General features: G+C 39.9%; 1 pseudogene across 1 annotated transcript; it reads right to left on the bottom strand.

The window, feature by feature from the left end:
* Positions 1 to 1,273: 1,273 nt before the first annotated feature.
* Positions 1,274 to 1,869, bottom strand: LOC308266800 (large ribosomal subunit protein eL19-like; annotated as a pseudogene). Its single transcript has one exon. The product of its transcript is annotated as a large ribosomal subunit protein eL19-like (transcript).
* Positions 1,870 to 5,372: the final 3,503 nt, after the last annotated feature.

Genomic DNA, 5,372 nt, shown 5'->3' with positions numbered 1-5,372 from the left:
TCATTAAGAAGATGGAGGAGTATGTACATTTTGAGCACTAGTTTTTAGTTACCTGTATATATTGCAAACATATTCTTTTAGCCTGTGGCTTGTCTATATTCCTGTGAGTGTGTGTGTGTGTGTGTGTGTGTGTGTGTGTGTACATACATACACATATGCTAATGGAGAATAAACCCAAGAGCACTTCACTGTGAAGCCATTTTTATGTATACATGTACATAAGTATTTTGTACTTGGGGACTGAACCCCGGAGCATTCTATTTTACCAACAACCCAAGCCTTTTAAATTTTTTTTCTTTTTGTGGTACTGGAGGTGGAACCCAGGGGCTTTCTACTTCCAGGATACACTCCCAGACCTTTGTTTTTAATAGGAAATAAGGTCTCACTAAGTTGCTGAGAGTCTCACTAAGTAGTTGAGGCTGGCTTTGAACCTATGTGATCCTCCTGTCTCAGCCTCCCAAGTACTGGGATTACAAGTGTGCACCACCATGCCTGGCAGCCCTTTTAATTTTGAAACAAGGTCTTACTAAGTTGCTCAGGGTATCCCTAAGTTGCTGAGACTGGCCTCCAACCTGCCATCCTTCTCTCTTAGCTTTCCAAGTATTTATTTTTTACTTCTTGAGACAGAGTGTTGCTAAGTTACCACGGCTGTCCTCAAACTTGTAATTCTCCTGACTCGGCCTTCTACATACTAAAATGACAGGCATGTGTCACAGAGCTCAGCTTCTATTCCTCTCTTAACTGTGACATTTGAAAGTTTTAACTTTGGTGAAGTCTAATTAATTTATCTTTTCTTTTGTGGTTAGTTCTCTCTGCCTTTTCTTTAAGAAATATTGGCTTACTTAAGGTTGCAAAGATGTTTTCCCATAATTTCTTTAACAAGCATTAGAGTTTTAGATTTTCAGGCTTTATAACCCTAACCCTAACCCTAACCCTAACCCTTCCCAAGGAGGAGATTATACAAGGGTTCTAGTAGCCAGAAAGTGGGGATCATTGGGAACCATCTTACAATGCCTTCCACAGAACGATAAACTTTAAGCAGAAGGGGCGACCTTTTGTGTGGTAGAAGTACTAGGAAGAAAGGAGGAAGAATTGGGTCTGGATTAGAATAGCTTTGTTTAATTGTCGTAAGAACAGATTGTGTGCTCTTCAGATGGTTTCTTTCTGTGCAGAGAGTCAAGAGAGAATTGGAGTGATTTAGTTTTTAATTCTTCTTTTTTTTTTTTAAACAGGTAATGGTTCCTTTTATTTAAATGACTGATCTCCAAGGCCGCTATGTACAGACATATTTCTTGGTCTCCTCCTCCTTAGACAGAGTCTTGATGACCTCCTCCTTCTTGGCCCAGAGGCACTCCTCCCCCACTTGTGGTGCCTCCTTGGTCTTAGACTTGCGGGCCTCAGCTTGGTCAGCCAGTAGCTTCTTGCAGGCCTTATCTGACTCCAGCCATGGATGTGTTCATGAGAATCTACTTTAAAAAAAAAAAAAAAAACACATCCTCTTTCACCTTCAGGCACAGGCTGTGATACATATGGTGGTCAATCTTAGACTCGCAGTATCTCTTGAGCAGCCTGCTCAGCATCCGCATCCTCCTTATTCAGGCTGCCTTCTCTGGCATTCGAGCACTGGCTATACCCTTTCGCTTACCTCTGCCCATGTGCCTGCCCTTTCGGCGAGCCAAGGTGTTTTTACTGGCATCAAGCCCAGGAATGGACAGTCCCAGGCTTGCTGATGATCAGCACATCTTTGATCAGCTTCAGGATCTGCTGATGGTGTTGTCATTGGCAATTTCATTGGTCTTGCCAGACCTTCTTTTTGCTACAGCCAAGGACACTGGAGGCAAGCCTTTTCTGAAGCCTGAGCATACTCATAGCTGTGGCCTCCAGAGCAAAAGGAAAGAACCTATTTTTATTCTTTTGGGGGTACTGGGGAGTGAACCCAGGGGCATTCTATCTCTGAGCTCACCCAGTCTTATTTATTTATTTATTTATTTATTTACTTACTTACTTACTTACTTATTGCGATGCCAGGGATGGAACCCAGGGGCATTGTACCTCCGAGCTACACCCCCAGCCCTATTTTTATGTCTTTTTTATTTTTGAAACAGGATCTCACTGAGTTGTGAAGGGCCTCGCTAAGTAGCTGAGGCTGTTCACTAACTGCAATCCTCTGGTTTCTGCCTCCTGAATGCTGGGATTACAAGCCTGAGCCCACCAGCCCGCCCAGTCCTTTTTATTTGAAACAAGGTCTCACTAAGTTACTGAGACTGTCTGTGAACCTGCAATGCATCTGTCTCAGTCTCCCAAGTACTGAGATTGCGGGCATGTTCCACAATGTCTGGCTAGAATATTTGATTTTTTTTTGTGTGTGTGGAACTGGGAATTGAACCCAAGGGCATTCTACCTCCGGGCTACAGCACCAGCCTCCTCCCTTTTTAAAAAAGTTTTTCTTTTGGAACAGAGTCTCACTAGGTTGCTGAGAATCTTACTATGTTGCTAAAGCTGTCCTTGAACCTGTCATTCTCTTGTCTCAGCCTCCCAAGTACTGGGATTATAGATATGTGCAACCAAGCTCCTCTTGGACTTTTAATAGTGGATAAGTGCCGGAGGCAGCGCCATTCCTGCTGTACGACAGGGTCGAAGCTGGGGAGAGAATTCCGCAGGGCTGGAAGACTCTGGCAAAACTGAAGCCGTTATCCCTCTTGATTTTAGTTATAATAATGATAATATTAATGAAATTTGAACATTGCTTTGAGTATTGCTGTTTTGTATAATCTGAAAGTTGATGTGAATATGACTGGAAAATGTTCTAAGACTTGTGCTGGGAATAGCGCTAAGAAGTATATGACTATGGGAGAACTTTTAAGAAGCTACATAGAAAAGAGCTCTTTGCTCCTCTGCTTACAACTCCTAATTCACTTAAGTTTACTTTGGGCAAATTATACCTACCATGCAAGGCCCTCCATATGACTGCTTATAAGTCAGGGGGTTGACTATAGTATCTCCCTCAGGGGGCTAGCACTAATCAGAATACTTTTCCACCTCCAACAATCCTCCACTTTCCTGTACAGGAGTGTATGATGATTGGAAAACACAGAGTTAATAGTACTGGGAAATGGCTTGATGTCAGGACTCTGCCATTCCTACAGAGGATTAGACAGGCAGGGACCTCCTTGGTGCCTGCTCACTAAAGCACAAAAAGAGTTCTCTTGGTAAACAACTTAATAGATATTGTAGAAAATTAGATGTAGGCATTTTATGTTAGAGAAATAGAATAAGTTTAGTATAAATTTGGTGGTTGGGTCAAAGTAAATTATAGAATACCTAGTAGTCAAAAATAAGAGATAAAATTAGCAGCTTATTTTAGAAGTAGAAACAGTAAGTTTAGCATTTAGTAGTTAAGGATAAGCTTAGTTAAAGTTTATTATGTGTGATGGAGAAATCGGCTAGGTAGAGCCTCCCCTTTCTGGTGTTTTTGATCAAATACCATAAGAATTTAAAAAAATAAATTGTATACTTAGTATTTAAAAATATCAAATATAAAAGTAAAATGTTTTGTGCCCCATAAAGATCTTTTAAAATCTTTGTGTTCCTTTTAATGGAAAAGCCCCTTGTTTTCTGTACTTTCGGTTTAGCTTTAGGTTTGAATGTGCTTTGCAGAGCTCCATTGTTAGTTAGGTTAATAATTAGAATAAAATTGATCTTTGCGGTTAGGTAACCAGAATGATTTGTATGACGTTAATTTGGATAATTTCGGATATTGGGATATGAGCTCATCGAGGCAGGTTGAATTGTTTTAGATAAAGCGCAAAATGTACCTAGGTGTACTGAAAACATGTTTTGCCAAAAGTTGTTTATGTCCAGGTGTATTGAGGATATGTTTTGTCAAAAGTTGTTAATATCAAATATTTTGGTGTAAACGCATATAAAAATAAAGCATTCACTCTGTATGGCAGAGTCACGCCTCCAAAAAAAGACTGTCTCTCATTCCCTCAAGTCGCTGACTCCTCACCACCTTCGAGAAACCCTGAATTGGCTGGAGCTGGTCTTCGGTAGATAAGTAAATAGTGGTGTGAAAATAGTAGAGAAGGCTTTTTTAAAAATCATTGTTAAAAATAAGAGAAAGAGCCGGGTGTGGTGGCGCACACTTGTAATCCCCGCGCTTGGGAGCCTGAGATAGGAGGATCGCGCAGGTTTGAAGTCAGCCTCTACTACTTAGTGAGGCTCTCAGCAACTTAGTGAGACCCTGTTTCCAAATAAAATATAAAATAGGTCTGGGAGTATAGCCCGAATGTAGAAAGCCTCTGGGTTCCACCCCCAGTACCACAAAATAAATAAATTAAATAAATAAATAAAGAAAGAAAGAAAGAAAGAGGTAAGCTTGGAAACAGATTGGGAATGTTGTGGGTCTGGTTGAAGTAGATATCTGTAAATTTACAATTAAATATATGTGCTTTATAGGGTGATTTTTTTTTTTCCACAACAGCAGTTGGTAATAGGCAAGAAGAGTCCTCCATGACTACTTTCTAATGATTGCCCACTTTCCTTGGGTGGACATGGGAAACATGAAAAGTTGCTACGACTGAACCCATAAAATCTAACAAAGTAGCTGCCAGTTTCAGAGTCTAAAAAAGATACCTGTCACACATATTTTCATTTGCTACAAAACTCGCAGATAATCAGGATAGCATAAAACAGGCCAGACTACTAAGTTCCGGGCCATAAAGTTTTCTATTTAGCTGCCTTCTCTGGAATTCAAGTTTGCTAATGAAGTGAAACCCATCAATCACAGAAAAGCATTAGAAGTTTTTTTAATTGAATATATTGTGTTGTGGTTTGAGTATAGAAGAGCTCATTTATTGATGTTCAGAGGTGATATACTGTGATTATGAAGGTTCTAATTTTAAAGGTAGCTAAAATACACTGTAATGATTTATTGGGTGGTAACCTAGGCAAGTAGGGTGAGGCTGAAGGAGGTAAGTCATTGGGGATGTCATATATAGTCATATAGACTACATACATGTCCATGCATCCCCTCTCTCTCTGCCTTTTATTGCTATGCCTGAACTCCACACACATGTCCTGGCTTGGACTGAAACCTCTGAAATCTTTGCAACTGTGAGCAAATAAATCTTCCTTTCTCTAAGTTGTGTTCATCAGGTATTTTGGCTCACAGCAATAAAAATGCTGACTGACAAATAATGGAAAGATTTTCTCATGAAAAATTCACCTAAGGGATTTTTGTGAAGTAGATCCACATGTTTATTCTGCATTCTGAATAAAACCTAATTAAAGCCTCACTGTGGTGCTTTTAATTCTTAAATATAATTTTTCATTATCTCAAGAATGAGGCAATTCTCCCAGACAGAAGGCTT

This window comes from Muscardinus avellanarius (assembly GCF_963383645.1).
Source record: "Muscardinus avellanarius genome assembly, chromosome: 9".
NCBI lineage: Eukaryota > Metazoa > Chordata > Mammalia > Rodentia > Gliridae > Muscardinus > Muscardinus avellanarius.
The sequence above is the reverse complement of the archived record's forward strand: the minus strand, read 5'-3'. Positions and strand labels throughout refer to the sequence as shown.